Source organism: Rana temporaria, chromosome 4 (genome assembly GCF_905171775.1).
Source record: "Rana temporaria chromosome 4, aRanTem1.1, whole genome shotgun sequence".
In the NCBI taxonomy this organism is placed as follows: domain Eukaryota; kingdom Metazoa; phylum Chordata; class Amphibia; order Anura; family Ranidae; genus Rana; species Rana temporaria.
Genome location: NC_053492.1, coordinates 58395233 through 58419232, shown reverse-complemented (window position 1 = coordinate 58419232; position 24000 = coordinate 58395233).

Below are 24000 nucleotides of genomic sequence, written 5' to 3'. Positions count from 1 at the left end.
CGGCCTGGCACGGCTCAGGAGGGGGGGGGACACTCGCTCGTCCCCACTCCCATTCCTGACCGGCCGGGTAGCGTGCTTTGGATACGGGTCTGGTATGGATTGTAGGGGGACCCCCTACGTCAATTTTTCGGCGTGGGGGGGTCTCCTTACAACCCATACCAGACCTAAGGGCCTGGTATGCTCCTGGGGGGGAACCCATGCCGGTTTTGAATTTAAAAATTGCCGTGGAGTTCTCCCTCAGGAATGCATACCAAATGCCGTCGCTGGAACGGGCCTTTACAATGTGTGACTAACTTTCCACATTATAAAACCAGCCCTAGTTTTGCGCAGGCAAATTCGGAACTTACGCAGAAATCACAGTGCTGAAATGCTTTGAAAATCTGCTTAAGTCCTCATTTGCATACGCAAAGCTGCATTTCAATGAGAAATGCCCCCAGTGGCGGATGCGGTACTGCATCCTAAAATCTGACCGTGTAAGTGTCTTACACATGTCAGATTTTCTGCCTAACTTTGGAAAAAGCCTTTTGAGAATCGTTTCCAAAGTTAGGCACAGGGATACGCAGGCTGAACAGCAGTTAAGTCTGCGTATCTCTTTTGAGAATCAGGCCCTCTGTGCTGAGTATCTGGAAACTTTAGGTAAAAAAGCAAAGTAGCTGAACCTTGCAATTCATTGAATTGTGAATGTATTGTAGAAAAATATTATTTTTTTACTTTTTTTAGAGGCCATTGACACTGTTCCATTATAAAACCACATTGGAACGTGCTAAATGCATGTGTCAGACTTCCCTATAATACAAATAGTGCCTGTTACCATCTATGTGCTACAGTGCAGTGCGTTTTGAAAGATATAATATGTTCCTTTTTTTTCTTAAAGTGGAACTTTAGTGTTCAAAATAATAATGGATGGGCAGGCAGGATTTTTAATGCAGAAGAGACATGTTTTGTTTCTTCTGCATTAAAACTACTTATCTATCTATCCGCCCTTGTACAGTGGGCTGCACGTGGAATGTCGAATCTGACTGAACACCAACACATGCGCGGGAGGGATGTCACCATCGCCTGGCCAATGACAGAGGCTGGCAATCGAGATCCGAAGATGTCAGAGGCCAGGCAGGGAGTTCTGGGACAGTGCATCGCTGGAGCTAAGGTGAGTATTGTTCCGTTGTAAGCTTTAGTGCATTTGGAGGCTCATAGAAGTCAAAGGCAATGCATGTGTTTTGATAGGTTGCCAACATGCAATGCCAAGCCCTTGCAAGAAAAGACAACAGACTATTGGCATGCATTAAAAATAGGATTCACTCCAGAGAGAAAAAGATATTTCTCCCACTCTACGAGACTCTGGTCCGGCCGCATCTTGAGTATTCCATCCAGTTCTGGGCATCAAGAAGGATGTGCTAGAACTGGAGAGAGTCCAGACAAGGGCAACAAATCTTATAAAGGGACTGGAGGACCTCAATTATGGGGAAAGACTACACGCATTGAACGTATTATCTCTGCAGAGGAGACGCTTGAGAGGGGATATGATATTAATATACAAATACCTTACTGATGACCCTAGCATAGGGAAAAACTTTTTAGTAAAAGGAAGTTTAAAAAGACACAAGGCCATTCACTAAAATTGGAAGAGAAGCAGTTTAACCTTAAACTGCGTGGAGGGTTTTTTGCTGTCAGAGCAGTAAGGATGAGGAATTCTCTTCCACAAGCAGTGGTATCAGCAGGGAGTTTATAAAAAACTATTAGATGGGCACCTTAATGATCACAACATACAGGGATATATGATGTACTATTGACATACACACACCACAGTTTGAACTGGGTGGACTGGTGTCTTTTTTCAACCTTGCCGACTATGTAACTATGACATTAACAAGCGTCATCAAAGGCTGTTTAATGTGACACTAAACCATATCCTTATTCTCCAAAAGTAATCCATGCAATAGTAATCTATTGTTCATAAAACTGTTTCTTAATTCTTACTTTGTTTCCCGCCTCCTTGTGACATCCACTGTGCGCTCCCCAAATTTCTCCTTTTCCCTTTCACTTCTTTTTGTTTGAAACAAGCAGTGTGTATGAAGCCTCGTACACACGACCGAGGAACTCGACGGGCGAAACACATAGTTTTCCTCGTCGAGTTCCTTGTTAGGCTGTCGAGGAACTTGACAAGGCAAGTTTCTCCATTCCCATCGAGGAAAAAGAAGACATGCTCTCTTTTTGGCTCGACGGGATCCTCGACAGTTTCCTCGTCGAAAAATGTACACACGACCGGTTTCCTCGGCAAAAAAAAAATCCCAGCAAGTTTCTTGCTGGTTTTTGCCGAGAAACTCGGTCATGTGTACGACGTCTTAGTTATGGTCATGTACACTGCAATATACCATAGTCCATATTGGGAGTGAACAAGAAAGGGTGACTATGTACTTATATACAGTAGGACCATGGAGAACGAACGTAGCCACCCTCTAACAGGAAGTCAGATCGCAGCATCAAAAAAAAAGAATTTGGAGATGTTTTAGGAGACAGAGAGCAACAGAGGGACTCTTTTGTGCTAAGAATAAATACTCAAATAAATCGTTCTTTTATCTTCACTATACCCACCAAATCCTAAATTAAAAAATGCGTGGGAAACCTGCATGTCAGCGCATAAAGGAAACACATATTGTTTTATGGCAACTCCCTTGCCTAATGCTACTAAAAAATGCACCTCTATGTAAATGCATAGGATTAAAATGGGCCCTAAAGAGTTGTTGCATAGCTGCATTCACCCCTGCATTGCCTGTTTCGGAAATATCTCTGTGCTGTAAGAAGTAGGATGCTGTTTAACCTCCGTAGGGTTATTGTAATGGGAAGTTTCTTTACTCTGAAGAATGCCTCACCACAGGCAAGTTGTCCTGGACACGGCAGCAGCAGTTTATAACCCTCTGCGGTTTCCGGATCCTCTTGTAAAATATTCAGCAGATGATGTCATGTCATACAGTAGCACTGCAGCCCTCATCATAACAAGTGACGTACTGGATGGCTGAAGAAAGAAAATTGCTCACCACTGCAGACTGAGTGACTCCGATCTCTGAAAGAGAAAACGACACAAAATTAATAGACATCTTCATCCAGCATTTGAAGTCATTCCTTTTCTATACATGCTCTTAGATGGGCAGATGTATCATCAAGAACGCCTTGGGAAATATTTGCCCACCTTTTATCACCAGTACACAGGTATTATCAGGAGATGTGGTTTGGAAGATTTGTTCCCTTTTTTAGGAGAAAAACTTATCACCAGACCTCTACATGTCCCCACACTGATTCATTGCTTGCTTCCATAGAAAAAATAGTCGCACAGGCATTACATCTCTTCAATTCAATATTAGTCAGCACCAAACCTGCATCTCTGCAGCTCACCATTAGTCCTCAGGCCTCTGCATTTTACCACTAGTGAACACCAGACCTTCATCTCTGTAGCTCACTGGTGATCAGTACAGGACTTGAACCTCTGCAGCTCAGTATTATTCAGCATCTGCAGCTCATTGGTAGTCAGCATTGAACCTGGACCTCCAGAGCTTATTAATAGCCAGCACAGGACCTCTGCAGCACACCAGGGCTGTCTTAAAGGGGTGGTTCCCCCTAAAACAAATTTCTAACAATACATTCGGAAGACTGCTTACACTGCGGGTAGGCTGGCTTTTTTTTATTTTATTTCGTACATACCTCGATCATATCGCATATCGCCATTTCATCCCTCGGCTTCCGGATACGAGTCTTGCTGGACCTAGTTGATTGACGTTCCTCCGACCGGCGCATACTGCGCGTCGCGACTTTCCGACAGAAGCCGAACGTCTTTGCGCAGGCGCCGTATAGAGTCGGCTCTATACGGCGCCTGCGCAGCGACGTTCGGCTTCTTTCGGAAAGTCGTGACATCAAGTATGCGTCGGTCGGAGGAACGTCAATCAACTAGGAATGCCCACCGCCACAAGACTCATACCCGGAAGTCGAGGGATGAAACGGCGATATCGAGGTATGTACGAAAAAAAAAAAAAAAAGCCATCCTACCCGCAGTGTAAGCAGTCTTCCAAATGTATTGTTAGAAATGTGTTTTAAGGGGGAACCCTGCACTTTCACCAAAGCAGCTGGTCCTTGAGCCCACGCTGCTCTGAAATTGGGGGCCCCATGGTGGCACTGAGAGTGATAGATACACAGGGGAGGCAGTCTGTCTCCTACCTACTTGATGTCTGTTTGCCTGCACTGTCATCGTTGTAGGGGCTCCAAAGCTTTTCTTGGCCCATGATGCTATTAAGATGGCCCTGCAGCTCACCGCTAGTGCAAACCAGACCTTCATTTCTGTAGCTCACTGGCAATCAGTACAGGATCCAAACCTCTGCAGCTTAATGATATTCAGCATCTGCAGCTCATCTGTAGTTAGTGCTGGACCTTCAGAGGTCATCAATAGCCAACACAGTACCTGGGCCCCTATGAAGTTACCAGTAGTCATCACTAGAGCTGAATTTCTGCTGCTTACCCATAGTGCAGCATTTGAACCTCTGCAGTTTACTGGTAGACAGTATTTGACCTAAATCTCTGCAACTCAATCATAGTCAGCATCGGGCCTGGATCTCTGCATCTCATCAATAGTCAGCACAGGGTCTGGACCTCTGTCGCTCATGGTCTGTACCTCTACAGCTTACTCATAGTTTGTACTGGACCTGAATCTCCAGAGCTCACCAGTATTGAGTACCTGATCTGAATCTCCAGAGCTCACCAGTATTGAGTACCTGATCTGAATCTCCAGAGCTCACCAGTATTGAGTACTTGATCTGAATCTCCAGAGCTCACCAGTATTGAGTACTTGATCTGAATCTCCAGAGCTCACCAGTATTGAGTACCTGATCTGAATCTCCAGAGCTCACCAGTTGTTAGGATTAAGTTCACCTGCTGGTGGCACTATCCTGCTCTGGGCTGTTTGCTGCAGTTCCAGTGTCCACCAGCAGGTGTCTCCCAGAAGCCAGCAGGTTCTGATCAGCCACACCTGGCTCCAGCTGCCAGGTGGATATTTAAGGCTGCTCCTCCCTTCCCCCAGTGCGTTACGATTCTGGTCCCTTCCTGTCTGTCTGCTACCAGCTTGTGCCTGATAACCTGCCCTTGTCCTGATTCATCCTGCACCCTTCTTGCCTTGTTTTATGCTCTTGTCCCCAGCCGTGTCCCTTTCCTTGCATCCCTGTTGCCTTTTCCCTTATGTTGTAGATATTGTATATAGGTAGCTGTTAGGTTATTAGTTGTTCTTGTTTGCTGGAGTGGTTTATGTTTTCACTGGTTGTTGTGTATGTTTATTGGTGTATGTTCACTGTAAATAAATATCACTTAATATATATATCCTTTGTTTGGTCTCAGTTCCTTTGTGTAGCTACGTGTCTGGTCACCTTAGCTGCTGATCCTGACACCAGTATTGAGTACCTGATCTGAATCTTGAGAGCTCACCAGTATTGAGTACCTGATCTGAATCTCCAGAGCTCACCAGTATTGAGTACCTGATCTGAATCTCCAGAGCTCACCAGTATTGAGTACCTGATCTGAATCTCCAGAGCTCACCAGTATTGAGCACCTCATCTGAATCTCCAGAGCTCACCAGTACTCAGAACAGGACCTGGATCTCTGCATCTGATTGTTAGCCAGTCAGTACAGGCCCTAGGTCTCTGCAGCTCACTAATAGTCAGCATGGGACCTGGACCCATGCAGTTCACTGGTATTAAGCACCAGACCTGGCTCTTTGCAGCTCACTAGATATGTGCTTTCTGGTTCGTACGAATGTTATTTTCGTATGAAAATGTTCATTTTCGTACCCGCAGAATAATGTGTACATACGAAAAAATTAAAGCACCGAAATACGAAAACGACAGGATTACGAATGAGCCGCATAACGAACAACCGCAAATACGAACGAACGATCTGACGAAAATACGACAAAACGAAAACGGCAAAAGAACGAAAATTAAATCTATAACAAAAGATTTGCATTCTGTATCCTGTTTGAATCCCCTCTCTGCTCGTATCCTCAGCCGTATGTTCACACGACATCCACAACAAAAGATTTGCACTCTGTATCTTGTTTGAATCCCTTCTCTGTTCGCACCCTCAGTCGTATGCTCATATGACATCCACAACAAAAGACCCGCACTCTGTATCTTGTTTGAATCCTTTCCCTGTCCGCATCCCCAGTCGCATGCTCACACGACATCCACAACAAAAGATTTGCATTCTGTATCCTGTTTTAATCCCCTCTCTGCTCGTATCCTCAGCCGTATGTTCACACGACATCCACAACAAAAGATTTGCACTCTGTATCTTGTTTGAATCCCTTCTCTGTTCGCATCCCCAGTCGTATGCTCACACGACATCCACAACAAAAGACCCGCACCCTGTATTTTGAATTCCTTTTTTCTGTTCGTATTTTGGATTCAACAGAATGCAAATCTTTTGCCACAGATGTCACACGAACACACGACCGAAAACACCAAAAGAAAAAGGACCCAAAACACAGAATGCAAATCCCTTGCCACAGATGTAATTTTCGTTTTTTTTGAATGGGCAGTGAGTGTAGTTAGTGAAGCAGCTTCTCTTTTGTGCTGAGTAGTACAGTAAAGCCAAATAAACTTTTCTGTGGATTTTCATCTGAAGGGAGATCAGTTGGCCAGACTTTTGAACCCAAAAATGATTTTCTGATGGAGTTTAAAAACGAACAAATTTTCGGAGAACGAACGGAAAATGATCGTTTTTATGTTTGTTGTTAAAAAAGTCTGACCAAGTGTATGGGGCTTAACAATCGTTAATATGGATGAGCCGCATGTTGAAAGTGCCGCGAATCCTGCAATATATTTACAAAAGTACAAAATGACGAAAATCCTTTTTCTGTTCGTATCTTCAGTCGCATACCCACATGACATCCACAACAAATTGTCATAGATGTCACACGAACACACGACCGAAAACACGAACAGAAAAAGGAATCCAAAACACAGAATGCAAATCATTGACGAAAATTCACGAAAATTATTGTCTAACAAGTAACGAACATGAATTAAACAGAATAACGAACCATCCCGCATGTACGAAAATAAAACGGTAACGAAAATACGAAACGATCGGAATACGAAAAAATCTCGTCGTACGAAAAACGAACGGGAACGAACAGGAAAACGGGCGTCTTACGAAAAACGAACGGAAACGAACCTACGGAACGATACGAAACAGAACAAAAAAAGACGAAAAAAAATTCTGTGCACATGTCTACAGCTCATCAATAGTCAGTGCACTTTGCAACTCTGCAGTTCACTGGTAGTCAGTACTGGACCTGGATTTCTGTAACTCAATGTAGTCAACACCAGAACAGGATCTCTGCAACTCACCGATAGTCAGCACAGGATCTGGACCTCTGCAGCTCAATTATAGTCAGCACCAGATCTCTATATCTCAGTGATAGGCAACAATGGACCTGGAGCTGTATAGTTCACAGCAGCCCCAGACATAGATTTCCACGGCTTCCAGGTAGTCAACACAGGACTTGGATCTCTGCAGATCGCACGTAGGGAACTAAAATGGTCAAAAGGGAGGTCAGTATTGGCTGCTTCCATAAATTTCTTATGACATACTCAGTCACTTTAAACATAACATATTTCTGTAAACTTCAGAGCTCAACTATATCATATTTAATTAACTTTGTTGCTAAAAAGCCTAAAGCAACAAAACAGGAAAATTGCATACAGCAAAAGCTATCAGCACATACCAGCCTCTGTCCCACTAGCCCCATATGCAGACAATAGGGGTTATTTACTAAAGGCAAATCCACTTTGCACTACAAGTGCAAACTACAAGTGCAAAGTGCATTTGAAAGTGCACTTGGAAGTGCAGTCGCTGTAGATCCCAGGGGGAAGTGCAAGGAAAATAAAAAACAGTATTTTAGCTTGCACGTGATTGGATAATAAAATCAGCAGAGCTTCCCCTCATTTCAGATCTACCCCTCAGATTTACAGCGACTGCACTTCCAAATGCACTTTCAGTGCAATTTTAGGTGCTCTTTGCACTTGTAGTAGGATGTGCAGTAGGATTTGCCTTTCGTAAATAACCCCCAATGAGTTAGTGTGCCTTGTAATACAATGGCGCAGGCATCAGCTCCACAACACGTTACAACCAGGGCAGGACTTAGGGTGGTGGGGGCCCCCTGGCTTAATAATCGAAGGAGCCCCCTGAAGCATAGAAGCGGGGGGGTGGGTTGTTACCACCGACCGATCATAGTTGTTGAGGAGGGGGGTAGACTGGATCCGCAGACTGACCAATCAAAGTTGTTGAGTGGGGGGGCAAGCGCTGGACGGATTTCTTACCTTTTCCCCTGCCTTCAGTAGTTTTGGGGCCCCTTACACAGCTGCAGTAAAGATGCCCCCTGGAGCATCGAAGTTGTTGAGCGGGGGGGCTGGGGGCTGCCGAGAATTACATCCATCCACCAAAGTTTTTGAGCGGGGGGGGGGGTGCCGAAATTGCCGCAAATGGGGGATTGGCGTGAAATTGCGGGAGGGGGATGCCGTGATTGTGGGAGGGGGTTGCTGTGATAGCCACAAACAGGGGATTGCCGCGAATTTGCGGGAGGGGGTTGCCGTGATAGCCACGAACGGGGGATTGCCGTGAAATTGCGGGAAGGGATTGCAGCGATTGCCACGAAATTGTGGGAGGGGATTGCCGCGAAATTGCGGGAGGGGGTTGCCGCGATTTCCGCTAATGGGGGGTTGCCGCGATTGGGCCCAGTCAATAGGGGGGCCCATGGGCTTGAGCCCAGTCAAGCTCAATGGTAAGTGCGGCCCTAGTTACAACACATTGCAATGGATAGAATTAACATGAAAATGTATTGTAAAAAATGGATAATAAAGCAAACACTGCAATGCATTAACACAACTCATCACACGTTCACACACCACGTGGCAGCATGCATGCGTTATGTGGTATACTGTATGTTGCCATGCAGTGTGGTGAGAACTAGCCCTAAAGATATCAAATAATGTTCAAAGCACAAGCAATTGTAAACAGCCAATTCTCTGATATTATAAAGTTCTATTTTAAAAATCAAAAATGTCATTAAATCCTCAGAAAATTTGGTCTTTTAATGACCAATCTTAAATGATGCAATATTTTGAAACAATGATTAAACCAACAAATAGCAATGGCAGAAATGGGTCATCAAGCCTGCCCCCCTTTTTTAACATTTGGTTTTATGTATGCATGTATTTACTTATTTTCCTTCTTTTTTGGTTTTATCTTATTTTGGGTATAGACCTACTGTATCTTTATCCCAAGCATGTTTAATTAACTAACTGCCTACTAAAATAATACTTTCTAAGGCTCGTTTTGAACTTTCCTCCTCCAGTGATCCAGCTGGTTGGCTGGTAAAAAAGGCAAAATGCAGCTTTTCCAGAATCACGGAGAAGATCTACATGGGTGGTGGGCCAAAAACTGCACGGAATAGAAAAATCTGGCTCTGTTACTTCCCCGGCATCTCTTCCAGGAATATTACATGTCATCTGTTCCTCTATGCATCGGGTTTTCTCTGGATAAACGTTTTTTTCTACATACAGTGATTGTTCACTTGTCGCTGACTGATTATAAACAATCCATTTCTGCCTTCCGTAGACGGAACAGTCAGACCACACACAGAAGTCATACGATATCTTTTTATTAATGAGCCCTTACTGTATTTTTCCTTCTATATTTGCTGTTGATGATGGATGTACCTCTGTTCCCATGTGAAGTTACATTCTTCTATTTAACTTTTTAAGATAATCCAGCAGACTTCCATATTATTTCACAGCTTCTGTTCTACTAAATGTTGGTTTTCCAAGAAGTTGCTTGCTGTTTGTTTCACATAATTAATTGTAACAGGGCTCCAACCTAGAGGTGTGTCCAGTATCTTTACTGATGGTCCTTCATTTCTGGGGACAGTCCCACAATTTTAAGGTTTGTCCTTGGACATCTTTGTGTTGGGTTTTCATTGCTGCAAAATGCACAATTTAGTTCTGCCGACCCAGTATGCACCATAACTGAATACTAGGGGGCAGATCCACGTAGATCGGCGCATTAATCCCCCGGGCGTAGCGTATCTAAGATACACTACGCCGCCGTAACTTATTTAATTTTTTTCGAATCCTCAAAGAATTTGCGCCGTAAGTTACGGCGGCGTAGTGTATCTTTGGCGGCGTAAGGGTGCGGAATTCAAATGGATGTGATGGGGGCGTGTTTTATACGTTTATACGTTTTATACGTGTAAATACGTCGTGACCCGACGTAAACAACGTTTTTTTTAACGGCGCATGCGCCGTCCGTGGGGGTATCCCAGTGCGCATGCTCGAAAATAAACCGGAACAAGCCAATGCTTCCGACGGTGACGTCATTCTACGCAAATCCCTATTCGCGAACGATTTACGCAAACGACGTAAAAAATTCAAAATTCAACGCGGGAACGACGGCCATACTTAACATTGAGTACGCCTCATAATAGCAGGGGTAACTATACGCCGGAAAAAGCAGATTGCGAACGACGTTAAAAAATGCGCCGGCCGGATGTACATTTAGTGGATCGCCGTAACTAGCTAATTTGCATACTCGACGCGGAACGACACCTAGCGGCCGGCGGAAAAATGCATCTACGATCTGACGGCGTACTAAGACATACGCCTGTCGGATCGATCCGAGATGCAGTCGTATCTTGTTTTGTAGATACAAAACAAAGATACGATGCGGGAAATTTAAAATTACGTGGCGTATCAATAGATACACCGGCGTAATTCTTTTGTGGATCTGTCCCTAGAAGTTTAAATATAAAGGCTACGCTACATTTTAAAGTATGTTATACACATATTTAGGGGGTAAAATGATGCCAAGCAGAAAAGCCAACCCCCCCACTCCCAAGTCTGTCCGTACGGGTGTCCTTCTCCCTGGCAGCGCTTGTCAGATTTAAAATCAGTGGGAGATCTGTGAATGAATAGACTACAAGTCCCATCTTCCTCCTTGGCAGATGGACTTGTAGTTATCAATGGAACATAAGTGGGGTAATCAGCGCACTCATAGTTCATTGACACTTCTTTCACCTCTGACATTGTGTACCCACTGTATGTACGGGTAAGGAGCTGGAGGAAGTGTCGAAAGGACCATGTGCATTACAACCACCATCCAATTATCACAGTTGCAATGCTTTGTGGGCTCATTTGCAAAAAATATTAAATGCCATTTTTTTTGCAAATGTGGGCAGCTTTATTGCTTTATTTTTTCTTTTTTGCAAAAGACGGATTTATCCTTTTGAGTGGCTTTCCTCGAATAAAGAAGTAACAAAGTGCTATTTCAAAAAGAAGAGGCTTTATATTTGCCTGTCCAACCGCCCTTGTTACCGATACACTTCTGGGAATGTTGGATGCTGTGTTCCCCTCTGTGCACCGACATTTCACCTGGTGGTCTCTAGGTCATCACAGCAGTGGATCTCAGCCAGGGTACCATGGTACCCTAGGGTTCCTCCAAAGGGGTTCATTGAGCAATAAGAAATGTCTGCCTGTCAGATACGTAAATACTATCAACAAAGATATTTTTATAAATTTAAGGAGTATTCTCTCTACCATCACACTAATATACTGTAAGCTGTAGACAGGGACATCTTTAAGGCAGGGCAAGAGGGGAATCTGCCCTGGGCCCCATCATTGTTGTGGGACCCAAAGCAGTTGCCTCATACTTGCCAACTATCCCAGTTAAAATTCCCTTGTCCCTTGATGTTTTAGTCATGTGCTGTGTCCTGATATCTCAGCGTGAAGTTGTTACTAATGCTGCTCAGCTCTTCAATCCTGAAGAGAAATTAACACATGTGCGAATCAGATGCGTTCCCATAGAAGATAATGGGCCTGAATTCGCACCTGAGCCGCACCGCAAATGCCTAGAAAACGCACACTTTTTTCGGCAATGCGCAGTGCGAATGCATCGCACATATGTGAACCAGCCTCATTGAAATCAATGTATTTTATAATGTTATGCGAATTGGATGCGGTTTAAGCCACAACCAATTCGCATAGGTGTGAACACGGCCTCAGAGCAGGTGGAGAGAGAAATTGCATGGGGAGGGCCAAGAAAATGTTTGCCTGGGGTCCAATCAATATTATAGACTGCCCTGGCTGTAGCTATGGTAATCATCACCAGGGTTCCTTGGGGCCAGAAGGATAATTCAAGGATTCGTCCATCTTAAAAAGATTGAGAAGGGCTGCACTACAGGAACCACAATGTGTAGTGTTGGTTGATGGGGGTGCACAGGTATTTGACACTGTTGGAAGTGTCAAATGTGAAGGATCTTTGGGTAGCCATAGCTCTTGAACATAGAGAAGACCCGAGGAACAAACGACATGACAGGTGAATATAAAGCCTCTTCTTTTTCTGACTCTGCCACCTGACTAACCTAAGTGACGACAGTAAAGTGAGCTTTGCCAATACTTTCTTGGAGTGGTAATAACTGGAATACGAGTAGCTAACTATAAGGCCCCGTACACACGGTCGGACAAAACCGATGAGAATGGACCGAGGTTCAGTTTCATCGGTCCAAACCAACCGTGTGTATAGCCCATCGGTCTGTTTTCCTTCGGTCCAAAATTTTAAAACATGCTTCAAAACCGAACCGATGGACCGCTGCCCGATCGGTCCAAACCGATGGTTAGTACAGAAAAGCATCGGTTCAAAACCCGCGCATGCTCAGAATCAAGTCGACACATGCTTGGAAGCATTGAACTTTGTTTTATTCAGGACGTCATGTGTTTGACGTCACCGCGTTCTGACCCGATCAGACCATCAGGCCACTTCAGCGGTGAACCGATGAAAACGGTCCGTCGGACCATTCTCATCGGTTTGGAACGACCGTGTGTACGGGGGCCTCAGTGTTCTGCATCTGAAACCCTTTGGATGTTGATACAAATATTTGCAGATTTATAATAGTATTATACAGGATTTATATAATGCCAAAACTTTGGGCAGTGTTTTAAAATAAAGAAAGATAGTACAGGTACATTACAATTTAAGACAATGGGATTATGAAGGCTCTGCTCCCAAGACCCTACAAACTAAAAGGGAGAGGCAAGTGATACAAAAGATAATAACTATGTGTACTCTCCAGAGAGAGAGATATAATTTTGCCCCTGTGCAAATCATTAGTAAGACCTCATCTGGAATATGCAGTTTTGGGCCCCAGTTCTCAAAAAGGATATTGGAGAACTGGAGAAAGTGCAGAGAAGGGCAACCAACTGATAAGAGGCATGGAGGAGCTCAGCTATGAGGAAAGATTAGAGGAACTGAATTTATTCACTCTTGAGAAGAGGAGAATAAGGGGGGATATGATCAACATGTACAAATATAAAAGGGGTCCATATAGTGAACTTGGTGTTGAGTTATTCAGTTTACGGTCAACGCAGAGGACACAGGGGCACTCTTTACGTCTAGAGGAAAAGAGATTTCATCTCCAAATATGGAAAGGTTTCTTCACAGTAAGAGCTGTGGAAATGTGGAATAGATGCTCTCCAGAGGTGGTTCTGGCCAGCTCAGTAGATTGCTTAAGGAAAGGCCTGGATACTTTCCTAAATGTACATAATATAACTGGGTACTAACATTTATATGTAAAGTTGATCCAGGGAAAATCCGATTTCCTCTCGGGGGATCAGGAAGGATTTTTTTTACCCTGCTGTAGCAAATCAGTTTTTTCCTTCCTCTGGATCAGCTGTGGGTATAGAATTGGGTATATGGGATTGTACGATATTTTTATTTTATTTATTTATTTATTTTTATAGTCGAACTAGATGGACTTTTTCAACCAGACTAACTATACTAGGTTCTTACTGCTGATTGAAAGTAAAATACAGAAATATGTTTTCAGGGATCACCTAAACGTGGACAGTGTAGGAAAAAGCTGTACAGGTTGGGGTAGGGAGTTTCACATGAAAGAAGAGGCTCAGGAGAAATCCTATAAATGAGCATGGGCAGGGTAGACAAAGGATCTACAGAGCGGGAGGACAAATGCCTTGTACACATGGTTGGACTTTTGACCGTGCAAAAGTCTGCCGTGGTTCCGTCTGAAGTCCGACAGAAAGAAAAAGAACAGGTTCTCTATCTAAGGTCAGTCGGACTAATAAAGTCAGATAAAGGCTACTGTACACACAGCTGGACTTTCCGAGAAAAAAAGCATGTCTGACTTTTTTTTTGGAAAGTCCGGCCGTGTGTACGAGGCATTCGAAGGAGCAGCGAGAACAGTTTGGGTGACATTTTTTTGTAATTACTTTATTTAGCAAGTAGTTGCATTTGCAGTCCACACAGCATCAATGAGTACCAAAACAAATCTGTAAATCAAACAACTACCATCATAAAACCTGGAAAGGAGGTGGCAGATGAGAGTCTCCAAATTGTAGAGATGAAGTTCAGCATAGGAATGCAATGACATTCAAACAGAAATGAAAGAAAACTGGGTCGTCAAAGAGACCCCAGAGGCCACTGTGACCCAAGCAGGGCCTACAACCAAAAGAACAAAATGTAATGTCCAGAGAACTATCAAGACAACTTCATAAGGTTATGGGAGAGGGATAAGGGAGGTAAAGGGGGGGGGCAGGGAGAGGAGGGAAGAAGAGGTAAAAAAGAAAAGAAACAAAGGAAGAAAGAAGAGACCAGGAAAAGTAGTTTCTCCTGCCCGGGGCCAAATAATGACCACAGACCCAAAGGGCTCAGCCAGGTTGTGAGACCTCCTGCAGATAGGCATCAGTGTATACAAAATATTGCTACGGCCTCCACGTGTCACGAAAGATCTCCTCCCTGTTATGTAGGGTAGCCGTGAGGTCCTCCATGTCCCTAAGTTCAATGATTTTAGAAAACCAAAGACACTTTGAAGGCAGATTCACAGACCTCCAGCACAAAGGGATACACGCCCTTGCCGCGTTCAACAAGTGAATTATAAGGGAAGCCTTATATCATTTTTAATAGGTCGTTCCATGAGGTGCAGCAAGCATGACACAGGCTTTCCCGCCAGGTCAACATTTGTCAGGTGTTTAACAGTACTGGCCAGTGCTTGCCAAAACTGTGTATTGGGTGACATTTTAAGATGAGCTTGGTGATATAGCTCAGGCCAGAGTTGTGGATGTCTTTGTATGTTGCTGTTAGCATTTTGAATTTGAGAGATTGGCAGAGAGGGGTGGTAGACATTGAAATGTTGGTAATGTGGAGTCTGGCAGCAGAATTCGTGATATATGGAAGGCGCAATAGCCTGTGTAGAGGTAGACCATGAGGATGGAGTTGCAATAGTCAAGGCAAGGGACAACAAGCGTTTAGAGATGTTACAGAAGTTAAGGGCAGCGAGATTTAGATAGTGATTGAATACCTAAAAGATATACACAAGACATTGTAAAGAATTGTGCACAATGAATGAGGCATGAACACTAACTAGTACACTACAAATGGTGATGGAAATATCCATACGCAGGTTACTCTTCTTGATATAAATTGAAGAATCAATAACTTGTATTGACATAATGTATAACTATAAAGAGGTGTCATATTCAAATAGGGCAAATTAGTCTATCTTATTAGGGCTTGAGGGTATCTTCAAATGTTTTTGAATTATATTTCACAAAATTTTACTTTGTTTTTAATACCGAGAACTTGGCTCCGCTGAATATGTAAACTATGAAGTAATTTTATTATTATCATGCTACAAAGTGGATGGTTTGAAAAGATGTACCAACATAAAGTGTGTTTTATAATCAGGAAATGGTTAAACCTTTGTCAGTCCTTTTTTTTGTTTTTGTTTTGTTCAACTGTTTGTGTCCCAATGGGGGGACATTTGTAAACCTTTTGAACTTCCCATCACTTTCTGCCCTAACAACTATGGTCACCAGGACAAATAACCAAGGAAAATCTCCCCATTGCGGACACAGAGCAATAAACACATGACAGGTGTCAAGGGTTAGTCATAGGAATCATTGAATTGGACTTTGCCTATATTTTTGGACTTTACTGACACATGTGGACTTTAGTGGAATTTAGTGGCCTTTATTGACACAGGTTTTTGTTGAATTTTTTTTTAGAGAATGTAGACTTTTCTTGCACTTTTACATTATTGTTAGGTATTTGTGATAAAGTGTTTCACAGAAGGAAATGTATATGGATTGTGTTTTAGAGATTATTTGATTGCACCAATTTTCTTTGTACTTGGGCTTTATAGGTAATATCAGTTATAGTTATTATATATAAGTTTGTTTTAGTGCTATTTTTCCTTTTTGTGTTCATGTGGGTATCTACTGTAAAACGTTTTAGCAGCTTCTATGTAGGAGGGTGATAAATGTAGTTCGTTTAAGTGCAGAATTTTTGGAGTTTAGTTTATCTTATTAATGTCTGTTACAAAGACTGATGACTGCTTGATATATGGCACAGTTTTATTAAAAACATCACAACTAAAGGCATGTTAAATCTACCAAATTATTCATCTGGCGTGCTGTGTTGAACAGTTAAATACAGACTGCCACTTACTACTGTTTCTGAAAAGATGGTATGCCATTAATTGTAATAATTTTAGGCTACAAACACTATACATCTAAAAGTCAGATTACATTTATTATGTTAAGCAATGGATAATAGTGACGAAGAAAAAAGCAGTTGAGTTCAAAGAGAAAATACAGGGATACTATCACAATCTTCTGAATGTGTTAAAGGAGTTGTAAAGGAAAACATTTTTTTGCCTAAAATTAATGTCTGCAAGGTAGACAAACAGAATAGTGTAATGATTAAAAGTTAAGTTAAAAAACAAGTAAATACCTATTAACCACTAGCCGACCGCCCACCGCCGTTCTACGTCGGCAAGTTGGCTCGGCTAGGCGAGAGCACGTAGTATAACGTCCTCTCTCCCAGCCGCCACTAGGGGCGCGCGCACGCCGCCGGAGGCACGCACGCGCGCCCCCCGCTCGCCCCCGACTCCCGTGCGTGTGCCCGGCGGGCGCAATCGCCGCCGGGCACACGCGATCGCTCGGTACAGAGCGGGGAACGGGAGCTGTGTGTGTAAACCCGGTCCTGTCAGCAGGGGAAATGCTGATCTTCGGTTCATACAATGTATGAACAGAGGATCAGTGTTTCCCCTAGTGAGGCCACCCCCCCCCCACAGTAAGAACACACCCAGGCATACTTAACCCCTTCCCCGCCCCCTAGTGTTAACCCCTTCACTGCCAGTGGCATTTTTATAGTAATCCAATGCATTTTTATAGCACTGATCGCTATAAAAATGCCAATGGTCCCAAAAATGTGTCAAAAGTGTCCGAAGTGTCCGCCATAATGTCGCAATACCGGAAAAAAAATCGCTGATCGCCGCCATTACTAGTAAAAAAAATATAATAAAAATGACATAAAAATACCCCCTATTTTGTAAACGCTATAACTTTTGCGCAAACCAATCAATAAACGCTTATTGCGATTTTTTTTTACGAAAAATATGTAGAAGAAAACGTATCGGCCTAAACTGAGGAAAAAAAATGTTTTTTTATATATTTTTGGGGGATATTTATTATAGCAAAATGTAAAAAATATTCATTTTTTTTCAAAATTGTCTCTCTATTTTTGTTTATAGCGCAAAAACTAAAAACCGCAGAGGTGATCAAATACCACCAAAAGAAAGCTCTATTTGTGGGAAAAAAAGGACGCCAATTTTGTTTGGGAGCCACGTCGCACGACCGCGCAATTGTCTGTTAAAGCGACGCAGTCCCGAATCGCAAAAAGTACTCTGGTCTTTGGGCAGCAATATGGTCCGGGGGTTAAGTGGTTCAATTCCTTCATCTATATCATCTCTGGCATTCTAGTTTCTGTTCTCTCATTCACTTGCTGGTTTGCATCGCTCGTTCATGTAAGGCCGCGTACACACGGTCGGTCCAAACCGATGAAAACGGACTGAAGTTCAGTTTCATCGGTCCAAACCGACCGTGTGTACGCCCCATAGGTCTGTTGTACTTCAGTCCCAAAACAGAGAACTTGCTTTAAAATCGAACCGATGGACGCCTGACCGATAGGTCAAAACCAATGGTTAGTACGCAAAAGCATCAGTTCCAAACCCGCGCATGCTCAGAATCAAGTCAACGCATGTTTGGAAGCATTGAACTTCGTTTTTTTCAGCACGTTGTGTGTTTTATGTCACCGCGTTCTGACCCGATCGGCTTTGGAAACGATGGTGTGTACGCACATCAGACCATCAGTCTGCTTCAGCAGTGAACCAATAAAAACAGTCCGTCGGACCATTCTCATCGGATGGACTGATCGTGTGTACGTGGCCGAAGAACTACATTTCCCAGTATGAATTGCGGCACGCCCAGTAATTTACACCTCCTTGAAGTCTCTAACATGTAGAGAGCGTCCTGTCGCACAGATGTAGTTCCCAGGAGGGGGCGAGCAGGTCACTGACCACCACAGTAAAGCCTCCCTTCACAGTGGTGAGTAAAATCAGACAAGCAGGAAGTGAACAGAACAGAGAAGAAATAGAGCAACTTCTGAGCAAAAACGAACAATGAGGAAGTGAAAAGAGGAATGTCTGCAGGTAAAGGATGCTTATTATGAAAACATTTTTTTTCCTTTACAACCCCTTTAAGTTCAGCCTGACATATTTTGATAGCTGTAAAGCCAACACAAGCAGTAAAAATCAGAGGGGACTACAAATACCTTATTAACCATTTGGCCCCTGGAACATTTACCCCCCTTTATGACCAGGCCTTTTTTTGTAATACAGCATTGCGTTACATTAACTGACAATTGTGCAGTTGTGCGACGATGTTCTTAAACAAAATATATGTCCTTGCATCCCACAAATGGAGCTTTCTTTTGGTGGTATTTGATCACCTCTGCAGTTTTTTGTTTTTTTGCGTTATAAAAAGAGCGACAATTTTGACAAAATAAAATAATTACTTTCTGCTATGGAACACAATGAAAAATTTAAAAAAATCAAATGTCTTCATAAATTTAGGCCAATTATATATTTTTGGTAAACAAAATCCCAATAAGCGTATATTCATTGGTTATAGCGTCTACAATCTTTTGGATTTATTTATTTTTATATTATATTATATATATATATATATATATATATATATATAATATAATATTATATATATATATATATATATATATATATATATATATATATATATATATATATATATATATATATATATATATATATATTAATTAATGTATTTATTTATTTTACTAGTAATTTTACTAGTAATAGTGGCAATCAGCAACTTATAGTGAGACAGCGGGACACTAACTGACACTTTTGACACTTTTTGGGGACCAGTGACACTAATACAGTGATAAGTGCTAAAAAATATGCACTGTCATTGTACTAATGCCACTAGCTAGGAAGGGGTTAACATCAGGGGTGATCAAAGGGTTAAATGTGTGCCTAACCAGTGATTTACTACTGTGGGGGAAGTGCTTGTACTAGGCATGGATCGGTGTTCCTGCTTAGCAGAGACACAGGATCCCTGTCTTCTGTACTGACAGAACAGCAATCTGCCTTGTTTACATAGGCAGACTGCTGTTCTGCCTGTGTACTGAAGCATTGGCTGGTGAAATCAAGTCCACCATACCCGCCGATCAGCTTCTGTTTAATCACAGTGGGAGCGGCCCACTGGTGGCACGCGGGCACGCCCCAGACCCGGAAGTTTAATATCACGTACTAGGTACGTGATCCTGCACAGAAGAGCCACCTTGCTGCTGTATATCTACAGTATATGGTCGGCAAGCAGTTAAGGTAGTATTAAATCCAAAAGCAAGCTTTTTTTATACTGCAGCTTACTAATTCTTAGATGTAATGGCTGCATTCGTTTTCTTTTTTAGGCTTTCTTTCTTCTATTTTCATCTGGTGATCCAGCCAGTAAGTCTGTTGTTTTTCAAAAGAACAAGCTCTCTTGTAAGATGTATCAGTTACAGAGATGAGACAAACTATTTACCACTGGCAGTGCTCTTGATGATCAGCTTTTATTTATTTATGTAAAACCTTTATATCAAATGGGATTTTTTTTTTTTTTGCTGTAACTGATTATAAAGTATTAGCTGAAGTTTGGCTTCAATTTATTAATGTATCTATATCTACTAGTACATTTAACACTCCCCCACACTCCCCCACCAGATTAACAATACTGCTGTTCAAAAGTGCCGCTCTGTGCTCCTTCATCCAGACTGGGGGCACTCTCACACAGGGGGTGAGTTACTGGCCAGATCACCAGATGAAAATAGAGGGGAAAAACGATAAAAGCAAATGAATGCAGCCACCGCATCTAATGATTGGTAAGTTGCAATATATAACATTTGGGGTTTTGGGTTTAATACCACTTTAGGACTAATGTTGGTTTTTGCCATTTTGCATGTTTTTTTGGAGCTGAGTTTAGCTGTAACTGTGATGGTAAATTAAATGATGTTGTGAAGGTAGATTGCGAAGGTTGTGAAGGTTACATTTTACAGTTTTATGGGTTAATTTAAAAACTAAATTTAAGTTTTGGGGATAAGGAAAGAGGTTGGATTTAGAAGTCCATTTCACAGGAGGGTTGTAGGTTAGGACTTTGGAGTTTAGAGGTTAGGCTGGGACAAGGTTAGGGTTACGTTGAATGTTAGAGTTTAGGAGTTGTGGTCATGGTTAGAATTATTTTGAAGGTAAGATTTTTGTGGTTACAGGATTAAGGTTAGCACTTAGGTTGATGATTACATTTAGAGATCATGGTCAAGGATTAGGTTGAGGGTTAAGATTTAGCATTATGTTCATATTTAGAGCAAAATTTGAAGGCTAGGGATGGTTGGGATGGTTAATGTTACATATCAGTAATAAAAATATGATTATAGTAATTAGTAATTTAGTAATAAAAACTTGATTATCAATAAAGTAGTTAAATTCTAGTGAGCAATAGGAGAGATTGCCCACATCCCTAATGAAACGTAAAAACAGCAAAATGAAAACCCTCTAACGGGACTTTATATGGGCAATAACTCCAAAAATTATTAGGTAGATTCAGAAAGAGTTAGGCCGGCTTATCAGTAGATATGCCGACCTAACTCTGAATCTACGCCGCCGTATGTTTAAGCGTATGCTCAAACAGAGATACGCTTAAACAAAGCTAAGATAGGCCGGCTTGCGCCGTTCTATCTTAGCTTGCAATTTTTAGGATGGCCGCTAGGTGGCGCTTCTATTGCGGCCGGCGTAGATTATGTAAATGAGCTTTTACGCCGATTCCCGAACGTACGCCAGCCCGCCTCAGTCGAATTACGTCGTTTCCGTAAGGCCTTAAGCGACCTAAAGTTATTCCACCTATGAAGTGGAATAACAATGTTAAAGTATGGCCGCCGTTCCCGCTGCGAGGTTCGAATTTTTTACGTCGTTTGCGCAAGTCGTCCGCGAATCGAGAGTTACATCGTTTACGTCCACGTCGAAATCAATAGGCCCGTACGGCGTACTTTTTTTTTTTTTTTTTTAAAGTGTATTTTGTGCGTGTACTCGAGAGAGGAGCCGGACTGCAGGAGTTGGGAGTAGGCAGACCTCCCCCAGAGGCAATCTGCCACCTTTCTCCATGCCCCGGGTGGCAATGGCGGGTGTGTGAGGGGGTCCTCCCACACAGCCCGCCCTACCTGCTCCGCTTTGAAGCTCAACGGGGCAGAGGGACTCCCTATAAGGGAGTGAGAGGATCTAGCCCGCTCAACCAGCCCCGTTAGTCCTTCGCCTCTCTTTTAGAGACCGCGTGGTCAAAGTGCGTGCATGTTAACCCAATTTCGAGTGCGTGTGTAGGTGTGGTGGTTTTTGTGGGAGGGGGGTGAGCGTACTAAGCGCAGGCTTACCTCGCATAGCACACCCGCCGGGAGCCGGGCTGAGACCACCAAACTCAATTCACATGTAGCCGAGACCGGGAACCGAACCCCTAGCTGCAGAGGTGAATGGCTTGTCAGCGCAGTGCCAATCGCGTTGAGCCACCGCAGCTCCCGCGTACTTAGCCGCAATGCGCACTGGGAAATGTAGGCGCCCGGCGCATGCGCAGTAGCAATAGACGTCAAAAAACGTGAGGTCAAGCCTCATTTCCATACAACACGCCCCCCTCCAACCCATTTGAATTAGACGCCCTTACGCCTGCTCGTTTGAGGCTACGTTGCCGTAGATTAGCAGGTAAGTAGATTGAAAATCACTACTAGCCTAGCTAATTTACGGCGGTGTAGCCTAAACAGGCTAGGCTACGCCGCCCTAAATTTAATCCAATCTACCTGAATCTACCAAATATGTATGCAAACAATTAAAAAGCTTGCACTCTATAGCCACTATCCTTTGGTTATAAAGAGTCCTTATTCGTATCTAGCCTATGCTGATATGAGCCTGTTTCTATGTTTATATAAGCATTGGAACAGTATCTGCTCACTTAACCTCCCTGGCGGTATGATTCTTTCCGATTTTAGGTGCTGAAAGCGGTACCATTATTTTGCATGGAAATTTGGTGTTTTATACTGTAGGAGTGCAATTCTTAGGAATAACACACTCAAATATGTCCAAACAAAAGTCTAGTAGACATCCTAAATAACATTTGAAACACAAAATCATAAATGATAATATAACAAATAAATAAATATAAATAATTATAACAAATAATATAATAATAATAAAAAATATTACTTTCAGTGTTTGATGACGAATTTCCCCAAAAATCACTATCGCTCAATTCTGCAAGTGATTCTAATTTATTATCGCTATTTTTTAGCTGGTCTAAAACCACTTTTGACATAAAGGGACACTTTTTGGTTGCTATGGACAATCTCAAGTTTCCAGGCAGAAAGAACAGTTTTTATTATATACAAGCACATGTAGGACACTGGACAGACCACTAGGGACAAGGGGTGTGTGTACTTTTTTCATAGAGTACTGTAATCTATAAGATTACAGTATACTGTATGTATTGTGTTAATTTACTTTTTTGAATTTGGCGCAGATCTCCACCTCCGTGCGTCGTAACGTCGCAGGGAACGGATCTCGGCGGCACTGTGAATCGAGCAAGGAGACACCGCTTGACCACACAGCTGGGAAGCATCACAGGATCCAGGGACAAGGTAAATAAACCCTGCCTGTGGACACTGCGAGGCGATCCCGAGTCTGGCTCGGGGGTTACCGCTTTTGGTTCTGAAATTCCACCCTGAGCCAGACTCGGGAATACCGCTGAGGGGGTTAATGCCTCAGCCAGTATAGCCTTCATTCCATAGTAATCCTGTGCTTGCATTGTCTTTTATAGGCTCTGGATATTGATCCAAGTCTGATATACTTATCCAATAAGGCAATTATTCCGCTATACATTCCGGCAGTAATCATTCTGACACAACATCCAACGAAAAATTAGGCATACTGCTTGTATCTTGATTTTTCCAGATTAAGCCTATACTGTATATGCTTGTAGTGGAATAGGAATGAAAGAGCATAAGTCTGCATACCCAGATCTGTATTTTGGTTGAAAAATACTCCATTATTACTTGTTGGAAGGCAACGTGGTCTAATGTCATATTTCTAGAGTTTCTACATATCTGTTTCCTATTACCAAAGATCAGCCATCTTGCATACTTGCAGTTCCACAGCTAAAAGGATAAAGGTATTCCATTCACTGGTTGATACAGGCAGATGGCCCCAAGCAGAATCTGCATCTGAACACCTGGCTCCAGAATGTCTGTTGCTGACAATACACTGTAAGCCATCTTCAAGAGAGAGCAATGGCTGCCAGGATGATTGATGACAAAGATCAAAAGATCAACAAGCTCCTGGAGATGATATGGGCAATACTGCCCCTAGAGGCCAATACGGCAAGACGGTCAGTAATATAATCTATTGAGAAGGACTACCTCTTGGCAATATCTCATTGGATAGGAGACAAGTGGGGGTGGTTACGAGTGGGTGTGAATGTTTGAGTAAAAAGGGCTCACAAAAGAGATATA